Source organism: Hyla sarda, chromosome 1, assembly GCF_029499605.1.
Source record: "Hyla sarda isolate aHylSar1 chromosome 1, aHylSar1.hap1, whole genome shotgun sequence".
Lineage (NCBI taxonomy): Eukaryota > Metazoa > Chordata > Amphibia > Anura > Hylidae > Hyla > Hyla sarda.
In genome coordinates this window covers 263894483-263907764 of record NC_079189.1, presented here as the reverse complement: position 1 = coordinate 263907764, position 13282 = coordinate 263894483, and the positions used below count along the sequence as shown (strand labels likewise).

At 46.2% G+C, this 13282-nt stretch overlaps 1 long non-coding RNA gene across 1 annotated transcript in view; it reads right to left on the bottom strand.

Annotated features, from left to right (window-relative positions):
* The window catches only part of LOC130368261 (uncharacterized), a 64328-nt gene extending 51598 nt beyond the window's left edge, over window positions 1-12730 (bottom strand). The window contains exons 1-2 of the long non-coding RNA XR_008892389.1: window positions 12623-12730; window positions 10078-10235 (exon numbers count right to left, since the gene is read on the bottom strand). This is a non-coding gene — a long non-coding RNA (uncharacterized LOC130368261). The remainder of the gene's footprint in view (window positions 1-10077; window positions 10236-12622) is intronic.
* Between the last annotated feature and the right edge of the window lie 552 nt (window positions 12731-13282).

Here is a 13282-nt window from a genome sequence, read left to right as displayed (position 1 = left end):
TGCGGTGGTCCCGATCAGCCTGACTGAGCTGCCGGGAAGCGTTTTTTACATTTTAGACGGGGCGATCAACTTTGATCACCGCGTCTAAGGAGTTAATACCGGACATCACAGCGATTGGTGATGTCCGGTATTAGCAACGGATCCCGATATGACGCGGGGGTCAGCCTGTGACCCCGTGTTATATTGCAGGAGCAGGCACAGGGCATACAGGTACACCCTGCGTCCTTAACAGGTTTATATTTGACTCCGAACCTAATCCTGACCATGTACATCTAATTTTTATGTGTCTAGCGCCTTTATTTATTTTTTTATTAAACTTTTTTATTGACGCTCACTTGCTTGAATTCTTCTCCAAGGGAGGGGCGTGGCCTCACTGTGCAGGCTTTAGCCCCCTCCCTCAGTAAGCTGTCTGCTCACATCTCCTATCATTAGCAAAACTACAATTCCCAGCATGTCCACACTGTCAGGGCAAACAGTTGTAGTAATTCTAACCCTAGGGGAGATGTGAGCGATGGCAAGCCGACATGTGAGTGGTGGCAGCTGGCATACATGTGGGTGGCAGCAGCCGGCGGCTATATGAGAGGGCTGAATAGTGATTGCTCCAATCCCAGGAGCTGCACCAGCCGACATACACTCCTAGCACTCACAGCATCAGTGATGCTAGGAGCACTCTGTTGTTGGCTATTGTGGAGATCCGATATGGTGAAAACTAATGCTTCCCTCACAGCATGGGAGGCACGACACAGGCATTGCAGCTATTTACTTACCCTGTGCTCGCTCCCGGCGGTCACACGCTCACATAGGCAGAGTGAGAGGGCTGGGAGTGAGCACAGCAGTGCTGGACCTGCATACAGCGCTGTCAATCAAAGAAGTGGATCCATGACATCACGATGACCGATGGACATGGCCAGGCTGGTGTGTGTCCTAGAAGGTAGGGGGACCCCTAGTGGCCAGTGTTTTGACTGGCTTTTTCAATGGGAAAGGCTGAAAATTGTGGAAGGCAATTGCAATTGTAGCAAATGTAAACCAGACATGTTTTGTCTGGTTGTGCGCCAGATTCTGGCACATTGCGCCAGAAATTCTGTCTGCGTCAGAAGGTGCACCTGAATTTGCACCAGAATAAAAAAAGTAAAAACTGACTAACTCTCCATTTTACTGAGAAACTGAAAAGGGGTGTGGATGTCATGGAAAGTGAGTGTGGCGCTGAAAATGGGGCTTGTCCACGAGATTTTCACAAAAATCTTACATATTTACTAAGGTCTCCACAGAAAATGTGGTGGATTTGAGCTAAGGAAAACCCCACAGATCAGAGCATGTGTAAAAAAAAAAAAAAAAAAAAAATGTAGGAAAAAGTGCAAAATGTAGGGAAACCTTAGTAAATACTGTGGAAAAATTAATACCCACAAAGAAAACTCCATTCCACTCTTAGTAAATCATTGTTTTGCAATGCTTTACAACATATCAAAAGTTTTTGTATCTCACAGTGCCCATTTAAGGGTAAGTTCATACTATGTTAGTGCTCCCTGTTAATCGTAGCCGTCAGCATCCCCCCAAAAATGTGACTGTTCAGGACCTATGTGAACTCAAATGCACGGGCTGGTGCCCAGGTGACTCTTTCATTCACAGAAATTAATGGAGTTCTCTGCTCCCATTAACACTATACATTGGCATTGCATTTTTGTTGGGGTACCGAAAGATGTAACCAACATGGGCACTAAGGTTGTATAAACCTACCCTTTACAGTATACTGTCACGCCGAGCGCTCCGGGTCCCACTCCCCGCAGCGCTCGCGGCGTTCGGCTCCTGATTGCAGTGCCCTGGTCAGACTCGCTGACTGGGAGCACTGTTCTGTGTCCCCTGGCGATCCGTGGGACGTGCCTGCACGCGGTTCGCATCCCGTTCCGTTCACCTGCCCTGTCCTCCTGCTCAGTGCCGGCGCGCGCGGTCCCGCTCTCCAGTGCGCGCGCGCGCCGGGTCTCTCAGATTTAAAGGGCCAGTGCACCATTAATTGGTGCCTGGTCCAATCAGTTCTCAATCACTCCCTACACATATAAACCCACTTCCCCTTCCTGTCCTTGCTGGATCTTGTTGCCTTTGTGCCAGTGAAAGCATTCCCGTGTGCCTATTGCCTGTGTATCCAGACCCTTGCCGTTGCCCCTGACTACGAACCGTTGTTGCCTGCCCTGACCTTCTGCTACGTCCGACCTTTGCCTTTGCCTTGTCCTTGTGTCCCGCGCCTGTCTCAGCTGTCAGTGAGGTTGAGTCGCTATCGGGTGGAACGACCTGGGGGTTACCTGCCGCAGCAAGTCCATCCCACTTTGCGGCCGGCTTTGGTGAAAACCAGTAACCCCTTAGATTCCGTTCCCCTGGTACGGCCCATGCCATCGCCTCACTGACGCAGAGGATCCACTACCCATGTCCTCCCCGCATACCAGTCTGGATCCTGACAGTAGATCCGGCCATGGATCCAGATGAGGTGCCGCTGCCTAGTATCAGTATCGCTGACCTAACCTCCGTGGTCACTCAGCAATCTCAGCAGATCACCCAACAAGGACAACAGCTGACTCAGTTGACTGCCATGCTACAGCAGCTTCTGCCTCCCCAGCAGCAACCATCTCCTCCGCCAGCTTCTGCTTCTCCTCCGCAGCGAGTAGCCGCTTCTAGACTCCGCCTGTCCCTACCTAATAAGTTTCATGGGGACTCTAAGCTGTGCTGTGGGTTCCTGTCCCCCCTACACCTGGAGATGATGTCGGACCAGTTTCCTACAGAAAGGTCTAAGGTGGCGTTCATGGTCAGCCTGCAGTCTGGAAAGGCCTTATCCTGGGCCACACCGCTTTGGGACCGCAACGATCCTGCCACTGCTACTATTCAGTCCTTCTTCTCTGAAGTACGCAGTGTCTTTTAGGAGCCAGCCCGGGCTTCCTCAGCCGAGACGGTTCTATTGAACCTTGTCCAAGGGAGCTCTTCAGTGGGCGAATATGCCATACAATTCCGCAAACTCGCCTCTGAGCTAGCCTGGAACAATGAGGCCCTCTGCGCGACCTTCAAGAAAGGTTTATCCAGCCACATCAAAGATGTTCTGGCCGCACGAGAAATTCCTGCTACCCTGTCTAAACTCATCCATTTGGCCACCCGCATTGACATGCGTTTCTCTGAAAGATGCCAGGAGCTTCGCCAGGAAAAGGATCTTGTTTGCACCAGGCGGTTTCCTCGCTTGGCACCTCTCTTCCAGTGTCCTTTGCAACCTGTTCCTGTGCCTTCCGCCGAGGAGGCTATGCAAGTGGATCGGTCTCGCCTGACCCAACAAGAGAGGACTCGCCGCAGGAACGAAAACTTGTGCCTGTACTGTGCTAGTACCGAACATTTCCTCAAGGACTGTCCTATTCGTCCTCCGCGTCAGGGAAATGCTAGGTGTGAATTCTTCCTCTCCACGACTGACTATACCTGTGCGGATTGCTGTACCCGCTAATACTAATACATCCTTCTCCACTGTGTCCTTTCTGGACTCAGGTTCAGCAGGAAATTTCATTGAAGCCTCTCTCATCAACAGATTCAATATTCCAATTACCCGTCTCGTCAAACCTCTCTTCATTTCATCTGTGAATGGAAAAAGACTGGTCTGCACCGTGCGTTACCGCACAGAACCTCTGCTCATGAGTGTTGGAGTTCACCATCATGAAAATATAGAATTTTTGGTATTGCCCAACTGCACCTCAGAAATTCTTGGCTTGCCCTGGCTCCAGCGTCACGCACCTATCCTCGACTGGGCAACTGGGGACATTAAGAGTAGGGGATCTTCCTGCCACAAGCGATGTCTCAAGTCTGTTCCTACCAGTCAAGTCTCCATTGCTACACCATTGCCAGGCCTTCCTAAGGCCTATCAGGACTATTCTGATGTCTTTTGTAAAAAGTAAGCAGAGGTCTTACCACCACACAGACCCTATGACTGCCCTATTGATTTGCTTCCTGGTACCACAACACCCCGTGGTAGGATTTACCCACTCTCCGCTCCAGAAACACAAGCCATGACAGAATACATTCAGGAAAACCTAAAAAGAGGTTTTATCCGGAAATCTTCTTCTCCATCCGGAGCTGGATGATTCTTCCTTGCCAAAAAAGATGGATCTCTACGCCCTTGTATAGACTACCGCGGTCTTAATAAAATCAGTGAAAAACCGCTATCCTCTGCCACTGATCTCTGAACTCATTGTCCGACTGCGTGGAGAAAAAATTTTCATCAAACTTGATCTAAGGGGCGCATATAACCTCATTCAAATTCGTAAGGGTGACGAGTGGAAAACCACATTTAATACTAGAGATGGACACTTTGAATATCTCGTCATGCCATTTGGACTTTGCAATGCCCCTGTAGTCTTTCAAGATTTTAATTAAATTTTTCGGGACTTGCTGTATACCTGCGTGGTAGTCTACTTAGACGACATTCTAATCTTTTCCTCCAACCTAGAGGAACATCGTCTCCATGTCCGTCAAGTGCTTCAGCGTCTTCGTGAAAATCATTTGTACGCCATATTTGAAAAAATCAAATTACATTTCTCTTCTGCTTACCACCCACAATCCAAGTGGAAAGAGTGAACCAGATACTTGGTGACTACCTGCGACATTTTGTTTCATCCCGTCAAGATGATTGGGTCTACCTCGGGCCGAATTTTCCTACAATTTTAAAAACTCTGAATCCTCTTCCAAGTATACATTTTTTGTGGTGTACGGCCACCAACTCCTGGAGTTCCTGCTGTGGATGAACTGACTCAAAATGTTTCCTCTATTTGGCGTGACACTCGAAAGTCTCATCTAATGGCGTCTTTCCTTATGAAGAGACACGCCGACAAGAGAAGGGTTCCTCCTGTTTTTTCCCCCGATGACCAGGTATGGCTTTCTGCGAAGTACATACGTTTCCGGGTACCCAGTTACAAGTTGGGCCCTCGATTTTTAGGCCCCTTCAAAGTCAAAAAACAAATTAACCTTGTCTCTTATCAACTTCATCTTCCCTCCTCTCTCCGTATCCCTAATTCTTTCCATGTTTCTTTGCTCAAGCCTGTTGGTTTTTAACCGTTTTTCTCCGAAGGTCACTGTTCCTACTCCTGTCTCTGGCTCCTCCGATGTATTCTCTGTGAAGGAGATCCTCGCATCTAAAATTGCCCGAGGTAAAAGATTTTTTTTAATTGACTGGGAGAATTGTGGTCCTGAAGAGAGGTCCTGGGAGCCTGAGGCCAATATGTTGGACAAGGAGCTCATCCACAAATTCCTTGGTTCCAAAAAGAGGGGGAGACCCAAGGGGGGGGGGGGGTACTGTCACGCCGAGCGCTCCGGGTCCTGCTCCTCCCCGGAGCGCTTGCGGCGTTCGGCTCCTGTTTGCGGTGCCCCAGTCAGACTCGCTGACCGGGAGTGCTGCTCTGTGTCCCCCGGCGGGGATGCGATCTGCGCGGCGGGACGTGCCTGCCCATGGGTCGCATCCCGTTCTGTTCACCTGCCCCGTCCTACTGCTGAGTCCCGGCGCGCGCGGTCCCGCTCTCTAGGGCGCGCGCACGACGGGTCTCTCAGATTTAAAGGGCCAGTGCACCATTGATTGGTGCCTGGTCCAATCCGTTCCCAAGCACTCCCCACACATATAAACCCACTTCCCCTTCCTGTCCTTGCCGGATCTTGTTGCCTTTGTGCCAGTGAAAGTTTTCCAGTGTGCCTGTTGCCTGTGTATTCAGACCCTTGCCGTTGTCCCTGACTACGAACCGTTGCCGCCTGCCCTGACCTTCTGCTACATCCGACCTTGCCTTTGCCTTGTCCTTGTGTCCCGCGCCTGTCTCAGCTGTCAGTGAGGTTGAGTCGCTATCGGGTGGAACGACCTGGAGGTCACTTGCCGCAGCAAGTCCATCCCGCTTTGCGGCGGGCTCTGGTGAAAACCAGTAACCCCTTAGATTTCGTTCCCCTGGTACGGCCCACGCCATCGCCTCACTGACGCAGAGGATCCACTACCAGTGTCCTCCCCGCATACCAGTCTGGATCCTGACATATACATTGACATCTGCTGAAGACTATATGGCTAACGGGAGCATTAATGTAGTGTAAACCTAGCCAAAGTTAAACAGTTGCATAGTTTATAAGGTTGAAAAATGACCAGATTCCATTAAGTTCAACCTTTATCCCTATTGAGTCCCTGCTGAGTTGGTCCAGAAAAGGCAAAAAAAAAACTCACGCTGCCTTAGGGGTTTTGTCAGACGCATATGTCAGTATTCTGCCGAAAACTGGATGTTAATGCATACAATGTAGTTCACTTCAATGGCTCAAACAGTCAACATTTGGACATTTGGGGGGAGTGGCTTGTATGGCACACGCTGAGCGGTCGCACATTTCTGTGCTCCCACTGGCCTGGACAATTATCCTGATTTTACCTTCCTCCTGTCGGGTGCCGCTCAGCTGGGAAGGGTCCTGGGTCCTCCTGTGTGCACTGAAGGTCGTCGCTGAGGAGCGCTGCTCGGCCGTGGGTGGAGATCAGGGAGTGCTGTTGCTAGTCTTCTTCCTCCTGGCTGGCTGGAGGTTTCAGCGGAGGGCTGCTGTAGCGGGGTCCTGTCCTGGGACTGCCACAAGTCCGAGAGGGCTGTGGAGGGGCTGCCATTAGATCCGCAGCTCCTTTGTGGGCGAGGCTTCACATTGCTGGGGCAACTCCCGCGGCCTCTATGGTGGAAGGTGGCATTACCTTTATGAAAGTGGGTCTCTGGGCCCTTGGCGAGGACTGCTTTTCCTCTTGTGTCATCATCCTTGCTGGAACTTGTGGTGCGGGCCTGGGTGTGCTGGACTTCTACTGCCTCTTCTGCCCATGGTCTGCTGCTGGTGGAGAGTAGTGATGAGCGGAAGGGGCCATATTCGAATTTGCGAATATATGGACGAATATTCATCATATATTCGCTAAATTCGCGTATTCGTTATATTCGCGATAATTTTTTTCTATGCACATATATGAAAATCTTTTCGCATATGCGAAAGGTCTATGCGCCCTATCGCGAGATCTTAGGTATTCCACTACCGTGACTCTAGTGTGAATACTGCGATTACTTGCGCCTAACACTTCCAGTGAGAGAAGCAAGTGCAACATGGTTCGCTGCCAGTACACGAGGATGGAGGAAAGAATAATCAACAGTGTTGATGATAATAGTGTAATACTTTTGTACATAATAACATGAGAAAAACTTCAAAACTACAACTCCCAGCATGCCCAGACAGCAAACAGCTGTCTTGGCATGCTGGGAATTGTAGTCGTGTACCTACACCTGTTGCATAACTATATCTCCCAGCATGCACGGTCTGTCAGTGCATGCTGGGAGTTGTAATTTTGCAACAGCTGGAGGTTTGCCCCCCACACCCCCCATGTGAACGTACAGGGTACATTCATACGGGAGGGTTTACAGTGAGTTTCCTGTTTCAAGTTTGAGCTGCGGCAAATTTTCCGCCAGAGCGCAAACTCCTAGCGGGTAACTCACTGTAAACCCGCCAGTGCGAATATACCCTAAAAACACTACACTACACTAACACATAATAAAGGGTAAAACACTACATGTACACCCCTTACACTGCGCCCCCCCCCCCCCCCCCCCCAATAAAAATGAAAAACATCATACGGCAGTGTTTTCAAAACGGAGCCTCCAGCTGTTGCAAAACATCAACTCCCAGCATTTCTGGTCTGCCACTGATTGTCCAGGCATGCTGGGAGTTTATCAACAGCTGGAGGCACCCTGTTTGGGAATCACTGGCATAGAATACCCTTATGTCCACCCCTATGCAATCCCTAATGTAATCCTCAAATGCGCATGGCGCTCTCTCACTTCGGAGCCCTGTCGTATTTCAAGGAAACAGTTTAGGGCCACATATGGGGTATCTACGTACTCGGGATAAATTGTGTTACAAATTTTGGGGGGCTTCTTCTCCTTTTACCCCTTATGAAAAGGAAAAGTTGGGGTCTACACCAGCCTGTTAGTGTAAAAAAAAAAATAATAATTTTTACACTAACATGCTGCTGTTGCCCCATACTTTTTATTTTCACAAGCAGTAAAAGGAAAAAAAGACCCCCAAAATTTGTAACGCAATTTCTTCTGAGAATGGAAATACCCCATATGTGGGCGCAAAACACGGCACTATGTACATTTGAGGCCTAAATTAGTGATTTGAACAGGGGTGGCTAATTTTACAGCGGTTCTGTACCCACATAATACCCACATGTGACCCCATTTTGGAAGCTACACCCCTCACGGAATGTAATAAGGGTGCAGTGAGCATTTACACCCCACAGGTGTCTGAAAGATTTTCGGAACAGTGGTCCGTAAAAATGAAAAATGTAATTTTTCATTTGCACAGCCCACTGTTCCAAAGATCTGTCAAACACCAGTGGGGTGTAAATACTCACTGCACCCCTTATTAAATTCTGTTAACAGTGAACCCCCCACAATGGCGCTCCTCCTCTCCTGAGCATTGTAGTGCGCCAGCAGAGCACTTTACATCCACATAGTATTTCCATACTCAGAAGAAATGGGGTTAAAAATTTTGGGTGGCATGTTCTCCTATTTCTCCTATTACCAGTTGAAAAAATGTTAAATTTGTGGAAAAAACAGCATTTTGGTGAAATAATTTTTTCTCATTTACACATCTGACTTAAAAAAAAAAGTTGTCAAACACCTGTGGGGTGTTAAGGCTCACTGTACCCCTTGTTATGTTCCTTGAGGGGTGTAGTTTCCAAAAAAGTATGCCACATGGGTTTTTTTTTTTTTTTTTTGCTGTCCTGGCACCATAGAGGCTTCCTAAATGTGACATGCCCCCAAAAAACCATTTCAGAAAAACTCACTTTCCAAAATACCATTGTTGCTCCTTCCCTTCTGAGCCCTCTAGTGCACCCGCCGAACACTTGACATCCACATATGAGGTATTTCCTTACTCGAGAGAAATTGTGTTACAAATTTTGAGAGGATTTTTCTCCTTTTACCTCTTGTAAAAATTAAAAAACTAGAACTACAAGAACATGCGAGTGTTAAAAATGAAGATTTTGAATTTTCCCCTTCACTTTCTGCTATTCCTGTGAAACACCTAAAGGGTTAAAACACTTACTGAATGTCATTTTGAATACTTTGAGGGGTGCAGTTTTTATAATGGGGTAATTTGTGGGGGTATTTCTAATATGAAGGCCCTTCAAATCCATTTCAAACCTGAACAGGTCCATGAAAAATTCAGATTTAGAAAATTTTGTGAAAAATTGGAAAATTGCTGCTGAACTTTGAAGCCCTCTGATGTTTTCCAAAAGTAAAAACATGTCAACTTTATGATGCAAACATAAAGTAGACATATTGGGGGAGATTTATCAAAACCTGTCCAGAGGAAAAGTTGCCCATAGCAACCAATCAGATCGTGTCTTTCATTTTTAACAAGGCCTCTGCAAAATGAAAGAAGCGATCTGATTGGTTGCTATGGGCAACTGGGCAACTTTTCCTCTGGACAGGTTTTGATAAATCTCCCTCATTGTGAGTCAATGTATAATTTGTCTATTTTCCTTACAAGCAGAAAGCTTCAACGTTAGAAAAATGCGAAATTTTCACATTTTTCATCAAATTTTGGAATTTTTCACCAAGAAATTATGCAAGTATCGACAAAATTTTACCACTAACATAAAGTTGAATATGTCACGAAAAAACAATCTCGGAATCAGAATGAAAAGTAAAAGCATCGCAGAGTTATTAATGCTTAAAGTGACAGTGTTCAGATGTTGAAAAAATGGCCCGGTCCTACAGTGAAAATTGTCTGGGTCCTTAAGGGGTTAATTCTGGGTACACATCGGCACAATTAATTCTGTGGGCACAGCGGAAAGGTTGCTAGGTGTGAATCAGGCCTTTGCGCTCACCTTGGACCTTTAGCTTTTATATGCAGACCCTCACTAAAAATAGTACCCCTGATATATAGTCTGTGAGGCAGGAAAATGGATGTGCAATGTGAATGTGAGATATATTTCTATGCTGTATATACATAAATGCCACAGACATAGTGCTGTGATGTTACAATACTTTTAGAATGTGATAATTAATATACTTGCATTTTCATCCTGCAGCGTTTCCTGATACATGGATACAATCAGATCCGGTCAAATGCTGACAAAAGAGTAATTGTAGTGGCGGTGCAGGAGGAGCTGCAGCAACTATGCCGAAAGAGGCACAGCCCTCTTTCCATTGTAAAAATAATGGTCTGACCTGAAAAGGAGACAATTGGATAGGATCATTGAGATCAAGGAACTGACTTTCCCAGGTACAATGCTTACATTACAGAGTGTGGACGAGAGAAACAAATGTAATATATATATACATTTATGAAAATAAGTATTTCATCCGTTTGTAAATTGTAAGTAATCATTTGTAATTTGCTAAAAAGGTGGAAAATGGCAGGTCATTAAGGGGTGAATTTGCATTGGTTATGAGTTGTAAGTTGTTTGTCAACATTCTCAACATTGTGTCATTACAGAAGCTACACTACCCTCTGTTAGGAAGAAAGGAACAGAGGAGGAGGAAGAGGACAGGGGGAGGATCAGCAAGATGATGGAGAGGAGGAGGCTGGTCCGTCACAGCAATCAACCCAAGAGTCCTCACCGGAAGTGGGGGGGGATGTAGAGGTGGTGGCGGAGGAGGAGCCGCACTGTGCCCCCCCCCCCCCCCCCACCACCAGTAGAGGAGGAAGAGGCAGTTGCCCACTGCCTCCGTCAGGAGGGTAACTATGTGAACACAGCATTATAACTTTTTATATACATAAGATGTACTCAATTACATATTAGGAGTTAAAATTAGGCAGATGGAGCGGCAGCACATTGCGAGGATTCAATGCCTGAAGCACCTGATCAGAGGTCTGGAGAAGACTCATAAGAAAAAGGTCCAGAAGCTGCTGGACCTGAAAATAATATTATGCCTTAGGGCATATTTTTTTGTTGTTGTTGTTTTATGTTATATACATTTGTATAATTTTGTTATAAAAGAATTATTTAGTTAAAACGTGTGCTTTTTTTTTTTTTTTTTTTTTATTGATAAAAACATAAATAAATGCAGTGCAGTGGTAATGGAACAGTGGGCTGAGAAAATGAAAAATTAAATTTTTCATTTTCACGGACCACTGTTCCAAATCAGACACCTGTGGGGCGTAAATGCTCACTGTACCCCTTATAACATTCCGTGAGGGGTATAGTTTCCAAAATGGGGTCACATGTGGGGGGGGGGGGTCCATTGTTCTGGCACATGGGGGCTTTGTAAACACACGTGGCCTTCAATTCCGGACAAATTTTCTCTTCAAAAGCCCAATGGCACTCCTTCTCTTCTGAACCTTGTAGTTCACCAGCAAAGCACTAAACATCCACATATGGGGTATGTTCTTACTCAGAAAATAAAAAATTTAGGGTAACACTAGCATTTTAGTGAGAAAATTTAATTTTTTTTTCATTTTCCCATCCAACTTTAACGAAAATTCGTCGAACATCTGTGGGGTGTTAAGGCTCACTATACCCCTTGTTACGTTCCTTGAGGGGTGTAGTTTCCAAAATGGGGTCACATGTGGGTATTTATTTTTTTGCGTTTATGTCAGAACCGCTGTAAAATCAGCCACACCGTGCAAATCACCAATTTAGTCCTCAAATGTACATGGTGCGCTCTCACTCCTGAGCCATGTTGTGCACCCGCAGAGCATTTTACACCCACATATGGGGTATTTCCGTACTCAGGAGAAATTGCGTTACAAATTTTGGGGGTCTTATTTTTCCATTTACCTCTTGTGAAAATAAAAAGTATGGGGCAACACCAGAATGTTAGTGTAAACTTTTTTTTATTTTTATTTTTTACACTAACAGGCTGGTGTAGACCCCAACTTTTCCTTTTCATAAGGGGTAAAAGAAGAAAAAGCCCCCCCAAATTTGTAGTGCGATTTCTCCCGAGTACGGAAATACCCCATATTTGGCCCTAAATTGTTTCTTCAAAATACGACAGGGCTCCAAAGCGAGAGAGTGCCATGCGCATTTGAGGACTAAATTAGGGATTACATAGGGGTATTCTATGCCAGTGATTCCCAAACAGGGTGCCTCCAGCTGTTGCTAAACTCCTAGCATGCCTTGAGTCAGTGGCTGTCCAGAAATGCTGGGAGTTGTTTTGCAACAGCTGGAGGCTCCGTTTTGGAAACACTGCCGTACAATACAGTGACAGTGTAAGGGGTGTATATGTAGTGTTTCATCCTTTATTATGTGGTAGTGTAGTGTTTTTAGTGTACATTCACACAGAGCTTAGTGAGTTTCCCACTAGGAGTTTGCGCTGCGGCGAAAAATTTGCTGCAGCTCAAACTTCAAGCAAGAAACTTACTGTAAACTTGCTCGTGTGAATGTACCCTGTATGTTCACATGGGGGGGGGGGGCAAACCTCCAGCTGTTTCAAAACTACAACTCCCAGCATGTACTGACAGACCGTGCATGCTGGGAGTTGTACGTTTGCAACAGCTGGAGGCACACTGGTTGGAAAACCTTCAGTTAGGTTCTGACTATTTCTCCCCCCCCTGCAGTTACATGTAGTGTAGTAGAGACAGTCTCCCGAATGGTGGATCGCGCTATACCTACCTGGTATTTTCTTCCATTACTTCTGCTTGCTACTTCGGTCTGGATCCTTGCCACCGACCACCAGGAAGCTACACCACCACTGGAACTCTTGATTCATGCACATATTGCTGTTGTCATCATACACAACAGAACAAGGTGAGCAAGGTTTCATTATTGGACACTGACGCTCACCCTTACCCTTACTATACCACCTGTACAAGACTATATTGCCCTATGAGGAGCTCTGCTTTTCGTTTTTCCTATAGAACCTATTCATTTTTAACAAAGCCTTTGAAAAATGAAAGAAGCATTCTGATTGGTTGCTATGGGCAACCTTTACTATGCGCAGGTATTGATAGATATTCATTTAGGGGGAGATTCATCAAAACCAGTGCAGAGTAAAGGTTGCCCATAGCAACCAATCAGATTGCTTCTTTCATTTTTTAAAGGCCCTGTTAAAAATGAAAGAAGTTGTCTGATTGCTATGGGCAACTGCAACAGTCTTCCTCTACACTGGTTTTGAGGAATCTCCCCCTATGTTCCTTAACCTCCCATTCATTTATACCCAGCCTTACACATTACATCCAGTTTCAATTAACCCCAATACCCATATTTGGGACTGGTTCAAACACTCAGTTAATTGCCAATTGACCTAGTTCCCACAGTTCAAAGGCTTTCTTA